This window comes from Leptodactylus fuscus, chromosome 4, assembly GCF_031893055.1.
Source record: "Leptodactylus fuscus isolate aLepFus1 chromosome 4, aLepFus1.hap2, whole genome shotgun sequence".
Lineage (NCBI taxonomy): Eukaryota > Metazoa > Chordata > Amphibia > Anura > Leptodactylidae > Leptodactylus > Leptodactylus fuscus.
Window position 1 is genome coordinate 44451069 of NC_134268.1, and position 25356 is coordinate 44476424.

Here is a 25356-nt window from a genome sequence, read left to right on the forward strand (position 1 = left end):
GTTCTGTCCTCTCATACTGATTCTGGCTCTGTCCTCTCATACTGATTCTGCCTCTGACCTCTCAGACTGATTCTGGCTTTGACCTCTCAGACTGATTCTGGCTCTGACCTCTCATACTGATTCCAGTTCTGTCCTCTCATACTGATTCTGGCTCTGTCCTCTCATACTGATTCTGGCTCTGTCCTCTCATACTGATTCTGCCTCTGACCTCTCAGACTGATTCTGGCTCTGACCTCTCATACTGATTCCAGTTCTGTCCTCTCATACTGATTCTGGCTCTGACCTCTCATACTGATTCTGGCTCTGACCTCTCATACTGATTCCAGTTCTGTCCTCTCATACTGATTCTGGCTCTGACCTCTCATACTGATTCTGGCTCTGTCCTCTCATACTGATTTTGGCTCTGTCCTCTCATACTGATTCTGCCTCTGACCTCTCAGACTGATTCTGGCTCTGACCTCTCAGACTGATTCTGGCTCTGACCTCTCAGACTGATTCTGGCTCCAACCTCTCAGACTTATTCTGGCTCCGACCTCTCATACTGATTCTGGCTCTGTCCTCTCATACTGATTCTGGCTCTGACCTCTCAGACTGATTCTGGCTCTGACCTCTCAGACTGATTCCGGCTCTGACCTCTCCTACTGCTTCTGGCTCTGACCTCTCATACCGATTCTGGCTCTGACCTCTCAGACTGATTCTGGCTCTGACCTCTCAGACTGATTCTGGCTCTGACCTCTCATACTGATTCCGGCTCTGACCTCTCCTACTGCTTCTGGCTCTGACCTCTCATACCGATTCTGGCTCTGACCTCTCCTACTGCTTCTGGCTCTGACCTCTCATACCGATTCTGGCTCTGACCTCTCATACTGATTCTGGCTCTGACCTCTCAGACTGATTCTGGCTCTGACCTCTCAGACTGATTCTGGCTCTGACCTCTCATATTAATTTTGGCTCTGACCTCTCATACTGATTCTGGCTCTGACATCTCATACTGCTTCTGGCTCTGACCTCTCAGACTGATTCCGGCTCTGTCCTCTCAGACTGATTCTGGCTCTGACCTCTCATACTGATTCTGGCTATGACCTCTCAGTCTGATTCTGGCTCTTACCTCTCATACTGATTTTGGCTCTGACCACTCAGACTGATTCTGGCTCTGACCTGTCAGTCTGATTCTGGCTCTGACCTCTCATACTGATTTTGGCTCTGACCTCTCATACTGATTTTGGCTCTGACCTCTCAGACTGATTCTCGCTCTGATCTCTAATACTGATTCCATTTCTGACCTTTCATACTGCTTCTGGCTCTGACCTCTCATACTAATTCTGGTTCTGACCTCTCATACTGATTGTGGCTCTGACCTCTCACACTGATTCTGGCTCTGACCTCTCAGACTGATTCTGGCTCTGACCCCTCATACTGATTCTGGCTCTGACCCCTCATACTGATTCTGGCTCTGACCTCTCATACTGATTCTGGCTCTGACCTCTCAGACTGATTCTGGCTCTGACCTCTCATACTGATTCCAGTTCTGTCCTCTCATACTGATTCTGGCTCTGACCTCTCAGACTGATTCTGGCTCTGACCTCTCATACTGATTCTGGCTCTGTCCTCTCATACTGATTCTGCCTCTGACCTCTCAGACTGATTCTGGATCTGACCTCTCAGACTGATTCTGGCTCTGACCTCTCATACTGATTCCAGTTCTGTCCTCTCATACTGATTCTGGCTCTGACCTCTCAGACTGATTCTGGCTCTGACCTCTCATACTGATTCTGGCTCTGTCCTCTCATACTGATTCTGCCTCTGACCTCTCAGACTGATTCTGGCTCTGACCTCTCAGACTGATTTTGGCTCTGACCTCTCATACTGATTCCAGTTCTGTCCTCTCATACTGATTCTGGCTCTGTCCTCTCATACTGATTCTGGCTCTGTCCTCTCATACTGATTCTGCCTCTGACCTCTCAGACTGATTCTGGCTCTGACCTCTCATACTGATTCCAGTTCTGTCCTCTCATACTGATTCTGGCTCTGACCTCTCATACTGATTCTGGCTCTGACCTCTCATACTGATTCCAGTTCTGTCCTCTCATACTGATTCTGGCTCTGACCTCTCATACTGATTCTGGCTCTGTCCTCTCATACTGATTCTGGCTCTGTCCTCTCATACTGATTCTGCCTCTGACCTCTCAGACTGATTCTGGCTCTGACCTCTCAGACTGATTCTGGCTCTGACCTCTCAGACTGATTCTGGCTCCGACCTCTCAGACTGATTCTGGCTCTGACCTCTCATACTGATTCTGGCTCTGTCCTCTCATACTGATTCTGGCTCTGACCTCTTAGACTGATTCTGGCTCTGACCTCTCAGACTGATTCCGGCTCTGACCTCTCCTACTGCTTCTGGCTCTGACCTCTCATACCGATTCTGGCTCTGACCTCTCAGACTGATTCTGGCTCTGACCTCTCATACTGATTCCGGCTCTGACCTCTCCTACTGCTTCTGGCTCTGACCTCTCATACTGATTCCAGTTCTGTCCTCTCATACTGATTCTGGCTCTGACCTCTCAGACTGATTCTGGCTCTGACCTCTCATACTGATTCCAGTTCTGTCCTCTCATACTGATTCTGGCTCTGACCTCTCAGACTGATTCTGGCTCTGACCTCTCATACTGATTCTGGCTCTGTCCTCTCATACTGATTCCGCCTCTGACCTCTCAGACTGATTCTGGCTTTGACCTCTCAGACTGATTCTGGCTCTGACCTCTCATACTGATTCCAGTTCTGTCCTCTCATACTGATTCTGGCTCTGTCCTCTCATACTGATTCTGGCTCTGTCCTCTCATACTGATTCTGCCTCTGACCTCTCAGACTGATTCTGGCTCTGACCTCTCATACTGATTCCAGTTCTGTCCTCTCATACTGATTCTGGCTCTGACCTCTCATACTGATTCTGGCTCTGACCTCTCATACTGATTCCAGTTCTGTCCTCTCATACTGATTCTGGCTCTGACCTCTCATACTGATTCTGGCTCTGTCCTCTCATACTGATTTTGGCTCTGTCCTCTCATACTGATTCTGCCTCTGACCTCTCAGACTGATTCTGGCTCTGACCTCTCAGACTGATTCTGGCTCTGACCTCTCAGACTGATTCTGGCTCCGACCTCTCAGACTGATTCTGGCTCTGACCTCTCATACTGATTCTGGCTCTGTCCTCTCATACTGATTCCGGCTCTGACCTCTCCTACTGCTTCTGGCTCTGACCTCTCATACTGATTCCAGTTCTGTCCTCTCATACTGATTCTGGCTCTGACCTCTCAGACTGATTCTGGCTCTGACCTCTCATACTGATTCCAGTTCTGTCCTCTCATACTGATTCTGGCTCTGACCTCTCAGACTGATTCTGGCTCTGACCTCTCATACTGATTCTGGCTTTGTCCTCTCATACTGATTCTGCCTCTGACCTCTCAGACTGATTCTGGCTTTGACCTCTCAGACTGATTCTGGCTCTGACCTCTCATACTGATTCCAGTTCTGTCCTCTCATACTGATTCTGGCTCTGTCCTCTCATACTGATTCTGGCTCTGTCCTCTCATACTGATTCTGCCTCTGACCTCTCAGACTGATTCTGGCTCTGACCTCTCATACTGATTCCAGTTCTGTCCTCTCATACTGATTCTGGCTCTGACCTCTCATACTGATTCTGGCTCTGACCTCTCATACTGATTCCAGTTCTGTCCTCTCATACTGATTCTGGCTCTGACCTCTCATACTGATTCTGGCTCTGTCCTCTCATACTGATTTTGGCTCTGTCCTCTCATACTGATTCTGCCTCTGACCTCTCAGACTGATTCTGGCTCTGACCTCTCAGACTGATTCTGGCTCTGACCTCTCAGACTGATTCTGGCTCTGACCTCTCATACTGATTCTGGCTCTGTCCTCTCATACTGATTCTGGCTCTGACCTCTCAGACTGATTCTGGCTCTGACCTCTCAGACTGATTCCGGCTCTGACCTCTCCTACTGCTTCTGGCTCTGACCTCTCATACCGATTCTGGCTCTGACCTCTCAGACTGATTCTGGCTCTGACCTCTCAGACTGATTCTGGCTCTGACCTCTCATACTGATTCCGGCTCTGACCTCTCCTACTGCTTCTGGCTCTGACCTCTCATACCGATTCTGGCTCTGACCTCTCCTACTGCTTCTGGCTCTGACCTCTCATACCGATTCTGGCTCTGACCTCTCATACCGATTCTGGCTCTGACCTCTCAGACTGATTCTGGCTCTGACCTCTCAGACTGATTCTGGCTCTGACCTCTCATACTAATTTTGGCTCTGACCTCTCATACTGATTCTGGCTCTGACATCTCATACTGCTTCTGGCTCTGACCTCTCAGACTGATTCCGGCTCTGTCCTCTCAGACTGATTCTGGCTCTGACCTCTCATACTGATTCTGGCTATGACCTCTCAGTCTGATTCTGGCTCTTACCTCTCATACTGATTTTGGCTCTGACCACTCAGACTGATTCTGGCTCTGACCTGTCAGTCTGATTCTGGCTCTGACCTCTCATACTGATTTAGGCTCTGACCTCTCATACTGATTTTGGCTCTGACCTCTCAGACTGATTCTCGCTCTGATCTCTAATACTAATTCCATTTCTGACCTTTCATACTGCTTCTGGCTCTGACCTCTCATACTAATTCTGGTTCTGACCTCTCATACTGATTCTGGGTCTGACCTCTCACACTGATTCTGGCTCTGACCTCTCACACTGATTCTGGCTCTGACCCCTCATACTGATTCTGGCTCTGACCTCTCATACTGATTCTGGCTCTGATCTCTCAGACTGATTCTGGCTCTGACCTCTCAGACTGATTCTGGTTCCGACCTCTCATACTGATTCTGGCACTGATCTCTCATACTGATTCTTGCTCTGACCTCTCATACTGATTCTGGCTCTGACATCGCATATATATGCGCTCATGCGGGTGTCCCATATATATATGTGCTCATGTATGTATATATATATATATATATATATATATACACATATACACATATACACAGGGTGCTCGCATATGTATACTGGGTGTCCCCAAAAAATGCGCGCGCACATGTGCGCAGGTGTTTCATACATATGCGCTCGCATACATATGCGCATATGCGCTCGCATATATATGCGCTCGCATACATATGCGAATATGCGAGCGCATATATATCGCTGCCCAATACGTGTCCAGCTGTCACCAAATAAGAGGAAGATGAGACTCCACGGACTGTTATATTTATCCCAATACACCCACCCCGCCCCACCCCCACCTCCCCATATAGCGGTTACCAACTAAGAGGAAGATGAGACTCCATGGACTGTTATAACCCAAACCACCCCCCCACCCCCCATACCCACCACTCACCCACCCGAATCCAACTCCCCCCCCCCTCCCGCCCACTTTACTATCTTTGGCAATGTCAAATACCTATTCGGACGTGCCAATAAAGCTTATTTGATTTGATTTCTATGCGCTCGCATATATATGCGCTCGCATATATGGCTCTGACATCGCATATATATGCGCTCGCATATATATGCGCTCGCATATATATGCGCTCGCATATATATGCGCTCGCATATATATGCGCTCGCATATATATGCGCTCGCATATATATGCGCTCGCATATATATGCGCTCGCATATATGGCTGGCTCTGACATCGCATATATATGCGCTCGCATATATATGCGCTCGCATATATATGCGCTCGCATATATATGCGCTCGCATATATATGCGCTCGCATATATATGCGCTCGCATATATATGCGCTCGCATATATATGCGCTCGCATATATATGCGCTCGCATATATATGCGCTCGCATATATATGCGCTCGCATATATATGCGCTCGCATATATATGCGCTCGCATATATATGCGCTCGCATATATATGCGCTCGCATATATATGCGCTCGCATATATATGCGCTCGCATATATATGCGCTCGCATATATATGCGCTCGCATATATGGCTCTGACATCGCATATATATGCGCTCATGCATAATCAGTATGAGAAACTGTACATAGTGTGTTTGGGACAGAGGTATTTCAGGTTAATATACTTCGATATACGACATTGTATGATTTGTTATTTTCCGCCAGCACATGTAAGTTTTGGGCACAGGATACTCTTGAGCAAGCAACATAAAGTCTGGCCCTGTGCATGACAGTTTAGTAACCCATCATGTCCCTCACATTAACCCTTGTGTAAGAGTTACTGATATGTGAGAGACTTGGAGGTAATAATTAAGTATGTTCATTATTGAGGTCTTTTATTAGTCCCTCCATATGTCTCACATATTAGTAACCTTTATATGGGGCACACGGGTTAATATGAGGGACATGATGGGGTTTATTCCTATTAATGTAAGGCACATGGAGTTACTAACACTAAACTAATAACCCCAAATGCCTGACATTAATGAGAATAGGAACTACAGGAAGCGACCTGTGTGTTTCTTCACTTTGCTAACAGCTTCCTCTCCTCCTCGGGAACGTTTGCAGGATGCAGACGGCAGGAGCTATAACTATAGCAGGCAGAGACCTGAGCGATTAAGCTCCACCCCCTGGGTTTCCTGCACCCCTCTCAAAGGGGAGTGTCCTTATGCCTCAGCTCTAGCAGAGCACTGAAGGGACGCTCTGACTTCATTTAACTCTTGCAGGTCCTGTGCTGCTGGTGTGCCAGTGAAATATGGCAGGAGTGCCACTCTTGGCATGTGTGCCAGGGGTTGCTGACCTCTGCTGTAGAGGGTAATATGAATTTTGTGGCTTGCTATGGTCCAAAGTGTGTGAGATTGCAGAGATAGTGATGTGAGTTTGGGTTTTGTGGGGGTCCTGGGAAAAAAGTATGTGCGCTATTGTGACGAAAAGTAGCCTATTGCGCAATCCTGTGTAGTAACTATTTTTGTGGAAAATTTCAGCCAAATCGGTGGAGCGGGTTTTGCGTGATTGACCGCCAAACATCCAAACCCACAAACATTTCGCAATTATAATATACTAGCTGGTACCCACGACTTCGTCTGCGGTGATTGTAGAAGTGGGTATATACAGGCGTGGGTAAGGTTTTCGTACTGTGTATAAGGTATGGGATATGAAATGTAACTTTGTATCTTGTTGTTGCTATAATTCAGAGAATACGTGAGACTTTTGTGTTGGATGTAATTTGTATTTGAGCTGCTATATATACGGTGCTGTGAGAAACTTTACATAGTGACTTTGGGACAGAAGTATTTGAAGTTAACCCTTTCCCGCCGATGGCATTTTTTGATTTTCGTTTTTGACTCCCCTCCTTCTAAACCCCATAACTTTTTTATTTCTCCGCTCCCAGAGTCATATGAGGTCTTAATTTTTCCTGGGACAAATTTTTCTTCATGATGCCACCATTGTTTATTCTATATAATGTACTGGGAAGCAGGGGAAAAATTCAGAATGGGGTGGATTTGACGAAAAAATGCATTTCTGCGACTTTCTTACGGGCTTTGGTTTTACAGCGTTCACTGTACAACCAAAATGACATGTCCCCTGTATTCTGTGTTTCGTTACGATGCTGGGGATACCAAATTTATATGGTTTTATTTACTTTTTGACCCTTTAAAAAAAATCCAAAACTGTGTTAACAGTCGTAACTTTTTTATACGTCCGTGTACGGGGATGTATAGGGCGTCTTTTTTTGCGGGGTCGGGTGTACTTTTTAGTTCTACCATTTTCAGGAAATGTTATTGCTTTGATCACTTTTTATTCAAATTTTTATCAGAATCAAAACAGTGAAAAAACGGCGGTTTGGCACTATTGACCATTTTTCCCGCTACGGCATTTACCGAACAGCAAAAATATTTGTATAGCTTTGTAGAGCGGGCGATTTCGGACGCGGGGATACCTAACATGTATGTGTTTCACAGTTTTTAACTACTTTTATATGTGTTCTAGGGAAAGGGGGGTGATTTGAATTTTTAATCCTTTTTATTTATTTTTTAATATTTTTTTTAACTTTTTTTAAACTTTTTTTTTGCATTTATTAGACCGCCTAGGGGTATTGACATGGGTGGGCGGTGTCGCGGATTGTCAGAGCGGTGGGGGTCGGCAAACATGGCTGCTCCGGAGCGTTAAAGAGAGCCTCCTGGAGTATCGTTAAGGTGAGGGGCAAAGTGGTAAAGTATATGTATATGTGATTGTGTGGGGTTAGGGGCTGGGCTGTAGAGGGCAATAGGAATTTTGTGGCTTGCTATGGTCCAAAGTGTGTGAGATTGCAGAGATGGTGGTGTGAGTTTGGGTTTTGTGGGGGTCCTGGCACAAACGTATGTGCGCTATTGTGACGAAAAGTAGCCTATTGCGCAATCGAATGTATTAACTATGTTTGTGGAAACTTTCAGCCAAATCGGTCGAGCAGGTTTTGCATGATTGAGTAACAAACATCCAAACACACAAACCCACAAACATCCAAACTCACAAACTTTCACAGGATGTATCTATGTCCAGGAATGTGTTTTTCCTATATTCTTATTGATAATCATACATATACAATGTCTCTCTTGGCCAGTTATGGCTCCTTCCTATAGACACTCCACTCTACCGTAGCTGCTTCTGTAGTGAGGTGACTAGATTGGAGTTTCTGGCGGCAGCTCCTATTAGCAACTCCATTCTAGTCACTTCAGTACTGAACAGTCTACATTGGAGTTGATTCTAGTAGGTCCTCCCTCCAGCAACTCCAATCTAGTCACCTCACTAGTGAATTGTCTAGATTGGAGTTGCTCCTGGTAGGTCCTCCCTACAGTAACTCCATTCTAGCCCGTTCACTAGTGAGGTGACTAGATTGGAGTTGCTGGAGGGAGAACCTACCAGGAGCAACTCCATTCTAGACGCAACCAGAGAGAGAGAGAGAGACACAGGAAGAAAGGGAGGAACATCCTATCTGTGAGTGTCTTTTTCATTTCAGCAGAACTTTGTTAACAACTTAACAATATGAACACAGACAGAATGTCTCATCATATAACACAGCAGTAGTAGTTGTTGCTTTACATATATATGCATTATTCCAACATTATCTATAAAACATAGTGTAGAACACTGTCAGGGCTCCTAGGAACTTATCTATAAAACATAGTGTAGAACACTGTCAGGACTCCTAGGAACCTATCTATAAAACATAGTGTAGAACACTGTCAGGACTCTGAAGAACTTATCTATAAAACATAGTGTATAACACTGTCAGGGCTCCTAGGAACCTATCTATAAAACATAGTGTATAACACTGTCAGGACTCCTAGGAACCTATCTATAAAACATAGTGTAGAACACTGTCAGGACTCTGAAGAACTTATCTATAAAACATAGTGTAGAACACATTCAGGGCTCCTAGGAACCTATTTATAAAACATAGTGTATAACACTGTCAGGGCTCCTAGGAACCTATCTATAAAACATAGTGTAGAACACTGTTAGGTCTCCTAGGAACCTATCTATAAAACATAGTATATAACACTGTCAGGGCTCCTAGGAACCTATCTATAAAACATAATGTAGAACACAGTCAGAGCTCCTAGGAACCTATCTTTAAAACATAGTGTATAACACTGTCAGGGCTCCTAGAACGCTATCTATAAAACATAGTGTATAACACTGTCAGGGTTCCTAGGAACCTATCTATAAAACATAGTGTATAACACTGTCAGGACTCCTAGGAACCTATCTATAAAACATAGTGTAGAGCACTGTCAGAGCTCCTAGGAACCTATCTATAAAACATAGTGAAGAACACTGTCAGGGCACCTAGGAACCTATCTATAAAACATAGTGTATAACACTGTCAGGGCTCCTAGGAACCTATCTATAAAACATAGTGAAGAGCACTGTCAGAGCTCCTAGGAACCTATCTATAAAACATAGTGAAGAACACTGTCAGGGCACCTAGGAACTGATCTATAAAACATAGTGTATAACACTGTCAGGGCTCCTAGGAACCTATCTATAAAACATAGTGTATAACACTGTCAGGGCTCCTAGGCAACTCTCTGGCATTCTCCTGTGATTGGACCTAAGTAGTGACAAGGGCACACCAATTGGTGACCCTGGGGGCATGACATCAAAGAGCACCAGATGCCACGAGAAGGCCCAAAAGAGGTAATGGAAAGAGAGAATTTTTTTTTTGTCACCTCCTCTGAGCCTCCACCTATTATACTCTGATGTCTGAAGAGACCCCAGAGTATATTGCAGTGGCCTTCTTAGTTTAAGACAAATCTCAATTTATTTGAGTTCGTAAAAATCAAAACAATTATTAATATTCAGGTAAAACATCATTAACCATTTTCATTGTCTGTGTGCAGTCAGTGAATTAAGTGATTTTGATTTGCATGGAAAGGCTGATAAAACATGTAAAGCTGATTCCAGTGGTGTAACTAGGAATGACTGAGCCCCGTGGCGAACTTTTAACATGGAACCCCTCCCCCCAACTGATGCTGAAGACCCCGACCGACCAATCTCCCCCCTGCACTCCTGCGTGCACTATTATGCCCCATAGTAGTCCCTGGACACAGTATTATACCCGATAGTGGTCCCTGCACACAGTATTATAACCCATAGTGACCCCTGCACACAGTATTATACCCCATAGTGGCCCCTGCACACAGTATTATACCCCATAGTGGCCCCTGCACACAGTATTATACCCCATAGTGGCCCCTGCACACACTATTATACCCCATGGTGGCCCCTGCACACACTATTATACCCCATAGTGACCCCTACACACAGTATTATACCCCATAGTGGTCCCTGCACACAGTATTATACCCCATAGTGGCCCCTACACACAGTATTATAACCCATAGTGGCCCCTGCACACAGTATTATACACCATAGTGGCCCCTGCACACAGTATTATGCCCCATAGTGGCCCTTGCACACAGTATTATTCCCCATAGTGGCCCTTGCACACAGTGTTATACCCCATAGTGGTCCCTGCACACAGTATTATACCCCATAGTGGTCCCTGCACACAGTATTATACCCCATAGTGGTCCCTGCACACAGTATTATACCCCATAGTGGCCCCAGCACACAGTATTATACCCCATAGTGGTCCCTGCACACAGTATTATACCCCATAGTGGTCCCTGCACACAGTATTATACCCCATAGTAGCCCCTGCACACAGTATTATACCCCATAGTGGTCCCTGCACACAGTAGTATACCCCATAGTAGCCCCTGCACACAGTATTATACCCCATAGTAGCCCCTGCACACAGTATTATACCCCATAGTGGTCCCTGCACACAGTATTATACCCCATAGTAGCCCCTGCACACAGTATTATAACCCATAGTGGAGCCTGTACCCAGTATTATGCCCCGTTGTGGCCCCTTCACCCAGTATTATACCACATTGTGGACCACCCATTAACAATTATCATACTCTGGGGTCTTTACGCAGGCCCTGATCATGTGACATCAGGGACATCACACAAGTAGGCCCGAAGCCTGCCCAGAGCCCGAAGTGGTAAGTAACACTGTTTTTTTTTATTACCTATATATTAGCTCTCCTGGGCCTTCGATCATTATCAGTAGTTACGCCCCTGCCTTGTACTTCTCATAACCAAGGCTACTTCCATTCATGTGACCAAGGATTACATTCTTGTCTTGTGACTCCTTCATTAATGTAAATGGATGGCATCACAATGCAATCTCAAGGGTACTGTGACTGTTTCTTCTAGTCCAAAAAATTACAGCAGTGCTTAATCTTTTTTGCAATTAAGAGTCTAAGAGTTTGCTACATTTTTGCTGGTCTATTTTATCCACAAAGGGAGAGACCAACCCCACATTAATGCCTGAAGATCCACAATGAGACATCATAAAAGCCCCTGTAGGTGTAATATGTAGTGTCCTAATATGTTTGCTCATATAGTGTATATAGACACAAGAGTAATAAATGTCATAATAAATGTCTGAATACAATCTGAGTCAGCCCTTCCTATTCACTGGCAGCAGAGATATGCAGATTTGTTATAATTATTTTATTTCATTTATGAGTTTACTGGTTAGCACTGATGCCTTGCAGCGCTGGAGTCCTTGGTTCGATTCCAAACAAGAACAACATCTTCAAAGACTTTGTATGTTCTCCGCGTGTTTGTGTTAGTTTCCTCCCACACTTCAAAGACATACTGATAGGGAATGTAGATTGTGAGCCTTATATGGGACAGTGACTGACAATATAAATAAAATAAATACTGTTTATACTGATGTCAAATGGATGTAAACCTTTGGATGTAAGACAACCTATTTACCCATTAACTGGCAACTGTAAGTGGACAATGAGGTAGATAAGACGCTACATGACTTAGATAAGAGGATTGGCAGTGAACCAGTTGGGAAGATTCTGCCTGAAGGAGAAGGTTGATATTATATGTCAACTCTAGGATACATGTATTATTAATGCAACCCTTCTCTAGGATGTCTATATATATCCATACAGTACCCGCATACCACCACCATGTTGTTTTAAATATACTGTATGCTTAGAAATATAATGGAATATAAGGAGATTTGCATTCCTGGGGTAGGTGCACTATCTACTATAGTACAGAATGCTGCTGTAGATACTCTTACACCAATGGATTGACATCTATGGACAAAGGTTATGCAGCTTTATCTATTCCCAAGCCTTGGTGATATGACAATGAGACCCCGTAACATAATACTTAATGGGAGAATAAATCTAAATAACTATGTATATGAAGCCCCAGAATCCTGACACGCTGTAAAGTGATATCTCACATCTACATAAACATTATTTGAAGCATATAGAAAAGGATAGTAGGATCTGCTCGACCAGGTAAGTTAAAAAATAACTTTTAATCCGACATGGTTAAAAAACACACAAAAGAAAATAGATGTGAAATGACAAAAAAGAAGAAAAATGGTGATTAAAACCACATTCTGATAGCTCTAGCTTAGCTAGCTTTAGCTAGAGCTATCAGAATGTGGTTTTAATCACCATTTTTCTTCTTTTTTGTCATTTCACATCTATTTTCTTTTGTGTGTTTTTTAACCATGTCGGATTAAAAGTTATTTTTTAACTTACCTGGTCGAGCGGATCCTACTATCCTTTTCTATATGCTTCAACTACAAAGTGCCTTAGTCAGAGGCCAGGATCGTGCACCCAGGAATTATAAGGACTTATCAAGCTAACTGGAGGTGGTGAGCTATATGCTTATTTTTCTTATCTATTTATAAACATTATTTGTATAACCCTGCCATTGCTCCATGTCAGCAGCTTCACAGGAGTTGTCACTAAATGCTAGAAATGGCATAAAAAGCATCTTTATCAAGACGCCTTGTAAATTGCATTTCTCCAAGGTTATATGATATCCATTTATCTTCCAAAAGAGACAGCTGTTATTTAATAGGCTACGTTTCTTCCGATGTCCCCCTTCACCCCCACTGTGTAGAAGATTATTCATTTTCTATTCCTCTGTGAATTTATTCCAAGACCATATAAACCTGGAGAGTAGAAGGCATTGATTTGTAAGAAGAGATTATAGTAAGGTATATGACCTTTTGTATATGGTCATGTTTCAGCTGTCCGGTAGAAAGTAAGACTATAAAGCGCCATAAATAAAAGTGCAATCTTCCTTATACACCTGCTGCTCTTGTCCCAGTGCTGTGGTCTCTTACTTCCAATACACAGGGCAATCCAGGGATACTCTTACCCCCAAGAAAAAGGTGGCAAAACTGATCTCCCTGGTTCTTGCATACCATCATCTATACCAAGGGTAGGAAAACATCAGCAATACAGCTATTGTAAAACTACAACTCCCAGCATGCATACTTGCTCTGGTTTTTTTGGGGGAACTTCCATGGAAGTGACTGGAGCATGATGGGAGTTGTAGTTTCACAGCTGGAGTGCCGAAGATTGCTGACCCCTGATCTATACCATACTTGCCAACTCTCTCGGGAAGCTCTGGTAGGCTCTCAAAAAAAAGGTTGACCTCCCAGAGCCCCAGAAGATCAGGAAAATGATCTATACTAGTCTTTGATACTACACAAGCATCTAGTCTCTCTCCAATATCTAGTAATTCGCCCATATACATGTATGCAAGTTAGTTTTCCTAGTTGGAAAAGCGAGAACTGTGCCTCTAGCGCCACCAATTGGACACTAGCTCCCAGCATTCAAAGAAGCCTTGTGACATGATTTGAGATATAAGAAAAAAACAGAAAATGTCTTCCAAAAGGAAAAGACAGTGATCTGCAGCCATTGTTTTGGTACTAGTTGGCTGGATGAGAGACTATTGACATCTATTAAGAAGGGTAATTTTTGCCTCACTGATGTAACCATTGTATCATTGTAGGTACCCAGCACCAAATACCTGCCACCATAGTACTCGGCACAAAGTACCTGCCACCATAGTATCTGGCACAAAGTACCTGCCACCATAGTACTCGGCACAAAGTACCTGCCACCATAGTATCTGACACAAAGTACCTGCCACCATAGTATCAGACACAAAGTACCTTCCATCATAGTATTCCGCACAAAGTACCTGCCACCATAGTACCTGGCACAATCCATCTGCCACCATAGTACCTGGCACAATGCACCTGCCACCATAGTACCTGGCACAATCCATCTGCCACCATAGTACCTGGCACAAAGCACCTGCCACCATAGTACTTGGCACAATCCATATGCTACCATAGTACCTGGCACAATGCACCTGCCACCATAGTACTTGGCACAAAGATGTAGTCCAGTAAGTTTTGAGGTGGGGCATGAATGGGACAAACTGGTATTCCCTGCACATCCAACAGATGGTTGACAGATCTGGGACATTCGCTCCACATGGTTAAATAGAAATAGTCACAAGGTCTATGTGAGAAACACAATATTTCTTCATCCATGAACTATGTGGGATTGGGACCAATTACTGTGTAGTTCTTCATGAATGATCTGTCTAGAGTTGTACTTGCCCAATATCATACTAAGTGGACCATACTAAGTGATGTATACTATACTGGTATACATCATAATTATGCAGCTCCATCTAAAGGCACAATATAAAACATCTTCTTATATGTGACTTAATTTATATGTAATGCTTTTCATTTTACAGCTGATCAATATGTATATAATATAGAAACAGATTTATGTCGCAAGGAATTCACTCCAGCTTTCAGCTCTGGCAGACGGCATTAAGATTTGATGACCTTGTTGAAATTGGAACAATGATACAAAGTCATCAATTCCTCTGCGCCAAAACTGGTGTACAGGGATGGCATTAAGGAGCACATTGTGACAAGGCATTTTCTTGTGCGAAACATGCATCTCAAGTCCCCATCCATGTTTTACCTGCCACATTCTGGACATGTGGGTATTGTAGACACTGTGGTATTAAGACTTTAAGTCTACACTAGTAACTTCCTAACTATTTTGGGGCCAGGACTTCCAATGTAGGAGCCCTCTGCACCACTTAGACCATTTATCATGACTGGCGTACAAATTTGCCCCAATGTCAGTAAAGTACTGCAGTACTAAATCTAATTTAGCATATTTTTTCTACAAAGTACATACAGCCCCACTGGGTCAAGTACTACTGCACACAGTAATAGTAGAGGCGCTGTTTTGGCCATAGTGACTCTGAAACACCACCAAAATACACTGTCTACTAGAGATGAGCGAGTAGTACTCGATCGAGTAGGTATTCAATCGAATACTATGGTATTCGAAATACTCGTACTCGATCGAGTACCATTCGCTAGTCAGATGTAAAAGTTCGATGCAGAACCAGCATTGATTGGCTGAATGCTATACAGTTGGCCAATCAACGTTGGTTCTTCTCCTACCTTTAGAAGTCTTCTCCGTGCAGCTTCCCCGCGGCATCTTCCGGCTCTTCATTCACTCTTCCAGGCATCGGGCCTGGGCAGAGCCGACTGCGCATGTCCACTTGTAGTGCAGGCATGCGCAGTCGGCTCTGCCCAGGCCCGATGCCTGACAGAGTGAATTCAGAGCCGGAAGATGCCGCGGGGAAGCTGCAAGGAGAAGACTTCTCGGAGGATCCAGCCCCACCGTCACTCGTGGACTTGGTAAGAATAATTTGATCGAACGTTGCCTACCCCTGAAACGAGCATTTCCCCCCTTAGACTATAATAGGGTTCGATATTCGATTCGAGTAGTCGAATATTGAGGGGCTACTCAAAATATCGAACATCGAACTTTTTACTGTTCGCTCATCTCTACTGTCTACTAATAAGTATTTTAACACCCAAGCAAATGAAGATATCTGCGGTCGTGATGTATGTCACGCCTTCTGCCTTTGAATGGGAAACAGCATTGCCATTAGTGCATTGGCATTAGTCGCATGCAAAATGCCATGAATGCAGAGTGGTCCGATTTTGAGAAAGGGGTAATTGTGGGGTACCCCAGAAATGGTCGATCCTTAAGGGACATAGCAAGCAAACTGAACATGGAGAAAACAGAGTTCATCATTTTCACCCCACCCCGTATGGCCCCTCCACCTGACCCATCTATCAAAGTTAATGGAACCCCACTTTCCCCAGTCCCACAGGCACGATGTCTTGGGGTTACCCTGGACTCCGACCTATCCTTCAAATCACATGTTCAAACCCTCAACACCTCCTGCCGCCTCCAGCTCAAGAACATCCATCGAATCTGCTCCTTCCTCACCGCTGAAACTACCAAGATGCTCGTCCATGCCCTCATAATCTCCTGCTTAGACTACTGCAACACCCTTCTGCATGGACTCCCAGAAAACACCCTCGCCCCCTCCAGTCCACCTTAAACTGCGCTGCCCGCTTAATTCACCTCACCCCCCCATCTTCATTGGCTGCGCCCCTCTGCCAGTCCCTCCACTGGCTACCTATAGCCCAGCGAATTGAGTTCACGCTATTAACGTTAACATTCAAAGCAATCCACAACCTGGCCCCTCCATATATCACTGAACTAATCTCCCACTACCTGCCCACACGTAACCTCAGATCCTCCAACGACCTTCTACTCCGCTCTTCTCTCATCCACTCCTCACACAACCGCCTCCAAGATTTCTCTCGTGCATCTCCCATACTCTGGAACTCCTTACCAAGACACATAAGACTAATCCCCACAATCACAGGCTTCAAGAAGGCCCTGAAGACTCACCTATTCAGGAAGGCCTACAACCTCCAATAACACTATCACCACACCACCATCTGAACAGTCCCCCCCCTCTCCTTCTGTCTCTACCCCCTTCCCCCATAGATTGTAAGCCCTCGCGGGCAGGGCCCTCTACCCCACCGTGCCAGTCAGTCATTGTGAGTATATAATACCCCAAATTGACAGTGGACTATGTGATTACAAAGTGGAAGGTGAACTGTGATTGTCGAAATGTGCCCTGAGTCGGCAGACCCTCGAAACTGGGAGCTAGAGACCAACGAGTGCTGGCCAGAGAAACCGCACCCAACCGATGGCTCACATACACCAGGAGTTTCACCAGACATCCAGGAGTATTGTGCCGATCAATACCATCCATAAGGAAGCATCTGCTGGGGTCTACCAACTATTGGATAGGAATCAATGTTGTTTTCTATTCTACCACAGGTGACCAAATACTTATTGGTAGTCAGTGTATAACATACATCAGGGCTCCTGTGCACTATCCACTAATGGATCACCAACATGCAGTCACTTCTTGCTTCCATTGGACCTCCGGCCATATGTTACAATAGATAAGGAAAATGAAGAGACCCTACTATTATATCTTTGGGGACAACAAATCAGTGTTAAGTATCTCTCTTTTCCACCCTGATTCAACCCTGCAGTAAAACCATTTGTCTTACATTTTTCTCTTAGGACAGACTATAATACAAAATGAGAAATATGGTAGAATTTCCTATGAACAGACCAAAAGCTTTGCCATTCAAACATTAATATTTCAGATTAAAATTATTCCAGTTTAATAATGGATGAGCATATAAAGAATCCAATATGATGTTTTTATTGCTTTCAATTATGATTCTATGCATTCTTCACAAGAAAAAAGTGAATGACTATCATTAGCCGATCACTGCGTGGAATGTGTGGAAATCATTGCCGTGTGCTTTGTAAATCCATCATCAGATTTTAAGGGCACATTTTGTGAAAGCAAAATAACATTTTTGTCCTTATGTTCACTTAACAAGTAAAATGCAATTTATTGGAAATGTTTTATTAGTGTATATTTATGGTGATTTCATCAGAGGTGATTACCATTCTTCATCAGAGGTGATTTCATCAGATATTGTGTCACTAGATGGAAGGCACTGAAGTTATATTGTGCCTTCCATCTAGTGACACAATATCTCCATACCTCCTATATCCCCATACCAGGTGGGCTATTGTATAGCATATTATTACAGTCTTCCTTCCTAATAACTTTTATCTGACCACTGCTGGATATAGTATCCTGTCCAGTTACTGCTGATGATTATACAGGTTCTTGTCACACAGTTTTAATGAAGAAAATTACAGTTCATTCTTTGAGTGTATGCTTATGATACTTTATTATGGAGAATTACACTATCCTCCCAGCAAGCAGAGATGGTACTGACTCTAGCTGTCATGTTTTTGATGGAATTGATGACAAAACATAAAGAAAGAGAAAGCAAAGGAAATCTAAAAATCAAGATGAAGACGTATTAGAAGAAAAAAGAAAGATACCAAGCAAGAAATAACTACAACATGCAGAAAAGAAGCACAGAATGTACTATAGAACCAGGTAAGGGATAGTAGGTTACAAAAAAAATAGTTGACCAGACAAAATATGACTCATGGCCGAATATTTACAGCTGATTTAAAGAGAGTCTGTCACCAGAATCCAGCATAACAACCCTGCAGATAGATAGGTTAGTGTCACCAGAATCCAGCATATCAGCCCTATAGATAGATAGGTTAGAGTCACTTGAATCAAATGGTGTTTTCCCTTTTGAATCAGTGCCTCATTACTAAAAGTTATTTCAAGCTAGTGTTCGGGGACTCATCCCCCATTCAGAACCTAGGCAGACCCAAAAAACGGAAACCCAATCTGTGTAAAAAGAGGTTATCCAGGGAAATCCATGGATCCCATAGACTTTAATGGATTCCACTAGGTTTCCGCCTGGTTTCAGATGAAAAAATGCAGTGAGAAAAGTCCTGCTCTCCACATTTTTCAAGCGGAATGGGGCACAGAATCCCTGAACAGAGACCAAGTGCTAGTGTGAACCAGCCTTATAGTCTATTGGAAGCCTAAACAGACCTGAAGAATGGAAATCCGAATACTAGTTATGCTAATTAGTAGAGATGAGCGAGTACTGTTCGGATCAGCCGATCCGAACAGCACGCTCGCATAGAAATGAATGGATGTAGCCGGCACACGGAGGGTTAAGCCGCCGGCCGCTGTCAAAGAATGGATGCACCTGGTACTTCCACTTTGACAGCGGCCGGCGGCTTAACCCTCCGTGTGCCGGCTACATCCATTCATTTCTATGCGAGCGTGCTGTTCGGATCGGCTGATCCGAAGAGTACTCGCTCATCTCTACTAATTAGCTTTTTGGAACAAGAAGGGTAAGAGGTAAGCAGCAACACTTTAATTACTCTAAAGAACTAGTTTGCATATTAACAAAATCTTCGATATCTTGGCAACAGAGACAGTGATTCACAAGGGTAAAACACCATTTGATTCAGGTGACCCTATACCCATCTATCTGTTGGGCTGGGTTGATATGCTGGGTTCTGGTTCTGGTATGTCCTATTAGGGCATATAGACATCACAGAGGGGAATACCAAGTGGGGAACCCTCTCTATGTACTAGAGTGAAAAATTTCTGAATATCAGTATATATTAGAAGGTACAAGGACAACCATTAAATTAGAGGACATCAAATCAAATCAAAAATGCTTTATTGGCACGTCCGAATAGGTATTTGGCATTGCCAAAGCTAGTAAAGTGGGCGGGGGGGGGGGGGGGGGGCGTTGGGTGTGGTGGGTATGGGGGGGGGGTTTGGTTATAACAGTCCATGGAGTCTCATCTTCCTCTTCGTTGGTGGCTGCTATATGGGGGGGGTTGGAGGTGGGGTGGGGCGGGGCGGTTGGTTTGGGGTATAACAATCCGTGGAGTCTCGTCTTCCTCTTCGTTGGTGACTGCTATATGGGGGGGTGGGGGGGGGTGGGGGGGTGTTTTGGGATAAGTATTACAGTCCATGGAGTCTCATCTTCCTCTTGTTTGGTGACAGCTGGACACGTATTGGGCAGCGATCTCCACAGTGGCCTCTTCTTCTCCCAGTAGGATGTAGAGTTTCTTCTTCTCGTCTGCAGATATGAAGTCTGGGATGTGGGCAGAGAGTCTTTGGTAGTAAACGGCCCTCACAGCTGAGTATTTGTGCAGTGTAGCAGGAAGTGGGTCTCGTCTTCTAGGGCCCCCTGGTCACAGTGCTGGCACAGTCTCTTCTCCCGTGGCTTGTACGTCTGCCTGTATCGCCCCGTCTCTATCTCTAGGTTGTGGGCGCTCAGTCTGTACCGGCTCAGGGTCTGTCTGTGCTTGGGGTGGCGTATTCTCTCCAGGTAGGTGGCCATGGTGTAGTCCCTTTGTAGGGATTGGTACACGGTGAGTTTCTTGGAGTTATTTATTTTGTTTTTCCATTCTTCAATGTACCGCTCTCTATTTGCCTCTGTGGTCGCCTTTATTTCGGCCTTGGTTATCATCTGTTGGTGTTTTTGGTTTGGTGGTTGGCTGTTGTTTGGTTGTTGAATGTCTGGTTTGCTTGGGTGGCTTAGCCATGCTTGGTGGTGGTAGGAGTCGGGCTTGCTCACCTGGATGTGTGCCTGGAAAGCTAGCGCCCTCTTCTGTATGGTGAGCCATAGGGGGAGGCTGCCTAGCTCTGCCCTGCAGGCTATGTTGGTGGTGTTGCGATGGACATGGAGCAGGTATTTGCAGAACTCCAGGTGGAAATTCTCTGTTGGGCTGGAATCCCACTTTAACTGGTCTGGGTTGGTGGTTGGGCCCCAAACCTCACTGCCATAGAGAAGGATCGGGGAGATGACTGCGTCAAATATCTTCAGCCAGACCCTCACCGGTGGTTTGAGGTGGTACAGTTGTCTTCTGATGGCGTAGAAGGTTCTGCAGGCTTTTGCTTTCAGGGTTTCTATTGCTGCTTTGAAGCTTCCTGATTGGCTGAGCTCCAGCCCCAGGTAGATGTAGCTGTTGGTTTTCTCCAGTGTGGAGCCATTCAGTGTGAATTGTGGGGTGGTGGAGGCTTTGTTTGGCCCTTCTTCTGAAATACCATGATTTTGGTCTTCTTCTGGTTGATGGGTAGGGCCCATGTGGTGCTGAATTTTTCCAGCACTGACAGGCTTTCTTGGAGGTCTTTCTCGGTGGGGGCCAGGAGTAGGAGGTCATCGGCATACAGCAGGAACTTCACCTCTCGATTGTTCAGGGTGAGGCCTGGGGTTGATGAGGCCTCCAGGGCTGTAGCCAGTTCATTGATATAGATGTTGAAGAGCGTTGGGCTCAGGCTACAGCCTTGTCTGACCCCTCGGGCCTGTTGGAAGTATGCGGTCCTTTTCCCATTCACCTTCACACTGCACTGGTTTCCGGTGTAGGAGCTCTTGATGACGTCGTACGTTCTTCCTCCTATTCCACTCTCTAGGAGTTTTAGAAGTAGGCCTGGGTGCCATACTGAATCAAACGCCTTCTTAAAGTCCACGAAGCAGGTGAATATCTTGCCTCTTCTGGTGTTGTGGACGTGCGTCTTGATGAGGCTGTGCAGGGTGTAGATATGGTCTGTGGTGCGGTGGTTTGGCATGAACCCTGCTTGGCTCTTGCTGAGGACCCCGTGTTGTGTGAGGAAGGTGAGGATTCTGTTATTGATGATGCTGTTGAACAGTTTCCCCAGCGTGCTGCTGACGCAGATCCCTCTGTAGTTGTTGGGGTCATATTGGTCCCCATTCTTGTAGATGGGGGTTATGAGCCCTTTGTTCCAGTCTTCGGGAAGTGTCCAGCATTGAGCACGAGGGTGAATAGCTTTGCCAGCGCCGCATGTATTGCTGGAGGGCTGTATTTGATCATCTCTGGTAGGATGCCGTCAGGGCCACTGGCCTTTTTGCCTTTCAGCAGGGCAATTCTTTCCTGTATATCTTTTATGGTGATTGGCGAGTCCAGAGGGTTCTGGAAGTCTTTGATGACTTTCTCCATGTCCCTCAGTTTGGTGATTATCTGTTGCTGTTCTGGGGTTAGTTCTTCTTCTGGGATGTTTTTGTAGAGACCTCTGAAGTAGTTGAGCCAGATATTGCCATTTTGGATGTGGAGAGAGTTTTTCTTCGGCTTTGTGCCCATGTGGTGCCAAGTCTCCCAGAATGAGCTGTCCTGGAGGGAGTCCTCTAGTTGCTCTATTTTGTGGGAGAGGTACCTCTGTTTCTTCTCCCTGAGGGTGCCTTTGTATTGCTTGCATAGATTGTTGTAGGCTTCCCTCACCTCCTTGTTGTTGGGGTCCCTGTGTTTTGGTTGGAGGCTCTTCTTAGGGTATGGCGTAGTGCTCTGCAGTCGCTGTCGAACCATTTGTGGGACTGTTTGTTGGTTTGTCTTATTGGTTTGGTTCGTTTCAGGCCATGTATGGATGGCGGCAACCTTTCATTGTCAATTGTTTTTCTTCCAAGTTCTCTTTTATTTTGTAACTTACTCCGTTTTACAGGCTAAAATGTTAATGTTTCAGGAGGGTTTCATTATTTTTTGCAGTTTCTATAGTGACACAAATTACACGACAGGGATTAAGCTGCAGCATGAAATAAATTGGATCTATGCAATGATTCCTGCTGTTCTAAAATGAGATATGCTACTTTCTTTTAGGATTTCTTACCATCACAATACTTTTCATTCGTTTGCACACAGTATATTTTACTTTATTATTATATTCCTTAACATTAGAGTAATGACTCTGTCATTGTCCTGCCTTCTTCCAGATACACCGAATGCAAATAAATTAGTACAAGAAATTACAAGTTTGTATCAGTGTCCCACCATATTTGCTTACTGACAGTATAGTGAACCTTTCATGTTTGTACCCAGAGGCTTACCAGAAAAACCTGTCATGATCTGTCCAAGTGACACAAGTGACAAGTGGCTCATTAGTAGAGAGAGCTCTGATACACTTATAGGCTATAGGCTATATATAAGCTCACCTTTGCAATACTGTACTACCAGACTGTCTGTTCATTGCATCAATGTGTCTAATAAAAGATATGATAAAAATAAAAAATTCTAGTCTTTTGTGTTTATCGCTCCATTGTGGAATATTGGGAGAGATTTATCAAGACTGGCAATTCTTATGCAGTCATGATCTATATGCAAGGGTGAGGTGCTCATGATTTAAATGGGTTGTCAACTTTCAGAGCAATATTGAGAGATAAATGTTATTGTTTGTATAATAAAAAGTTGGATGATTTTCCAATATACAGTCTGTATTAGTTCCGCACAGTTTTCTAGATCTCTACTTGTTGTCATTCACTTTGCTTACTCACAGTGGATACAAATCAGTCCATGGTCATGTGATTTACAGTCCATGGTCATGTGATTTACAGTCCATGGTCATGTGATTTATAGTCCATGGTCATGTGATGGGCACACAGGTGCACGGCTCATTATAGTCACAGCACAGTAATCAGACATCTGCCTGGTAAAGAACCGTGCACCTGTGTGTACATCACATGACCATGGACTCATTTGTGCTCAATGCTGAAAAATGTATAAAAAGGGGACAGGCCTATAATTTTATCTAAGGAAATTAAGAGCAATTGATGTTTGCAGTAAGAGGCTTAAGCTTTATTGTCAATCTGTACTTGTGGAACTTTGTCTTTTGCGGTTGTGTTAAGGGGATTTAATGCAAGAAGAATGAATATGAATAGAATAAAGAAAGTAATAAAGAAGGGGGGTGCTGTTGTAGGACACCCGCTGCAGGCTCGGGAGGTTTTATTGGCGTAGAGAATACGGCATAAGTTTGTCGCTATAGCTAAAATCCTTCACATTCATTGTTATCAGGGTGTAGAGAAGCAATGTAGCATATTAGCAGTGAGTATATCCAGCTTTGATGTAGAAAAGCCTTTAGCTATTGCAATATAATAATACTATAAAGGGAGGAAGGGGATTTTAGGAAGATTACATGGTGTTGGGTTTATGTCTGCTGCTTTTATTTGCATTTATTTATTATGCCAATGTTGTGATATTGGTGTCTTTTACTTTTGTATTATTGGAGAGGTTGTAACAATGTAGTTTCCCTCTGGGAATTAATAACATTTTCTATCCAATTCTATTCTAGGACTTAAAATTGGATAAATACAACTTTATTTGAACACGGTAAGAAACGCCCCCTCTGATAGTACAGGGTTAGAGTACAGTATGGGGGGAGGGGGTGTTCTTCACGACCCAACGATGGCGCTAGGCTGTAAGGCCCACCCAATCTTTGTTTTTAACTGTTTTTAATCCTCTGTGCCAATAATATATATATATATATATATATATATATATATATATATATATATATATTTTTTTTTTACTATAGTCATAATTTTGGGTTGAACTCCTCATGCATATGAATGCTTCTTTTTCCTTGTGTTTTTGTATGTCCTTCATACCCTTATACCCTTCCACCCTTATAATAGAAGAATTTTGCCAGTTTGCTGGTCTGCAGCATTATAACACCATACTAAGAGAAACAGGATATCAGCAATGGTCTTAGATAAGCAATTGTTGCTGCCCATCAATCTGAGAAGAGTTATAGCAACAATTCCAAAGAATTTGAAGTCTGTCATTCTACAGTCAAAGGAATTGCAGAAAACTCAAGAGCTTTGGAGTCGCAGGCCGGCAAAAACACACTGTAGCATTCCTGCTTGTGCTGGGATAAGCCAGGCTCATAGGGACTCTGCTATGACAGGTAATCTTTGTTGCTTGCTCTGCTGGTTTTCGAGAAGAAGTCCAAGGTATGTAACGGTTACTCCATATTGATGGGTGGCCACACTGAATGCACCAAAATGTCAGACTAACTGAACTCCCAAAAGATGAGAGAAATTTTTTTCTTTTGTCAGGGTCTGGGGTTGCTAGGTGGGGCGGCATAGACACAAAAGTCCAGGTTCTTTAGTCCAAAACAAAGGTGGAGTTTATTTTCACTCAAAAATATAGTGCAGCAACAAAAGAAACAATACAAAAATAAATCCCTGCCCGGCTAGGCTCTAACTAAACATAGAATAGGTTACCTCACCTACAATAACAGAAATCCAAAAGCCAGTAGAATAATTCAGGACACAGCTGCAAAAATATGA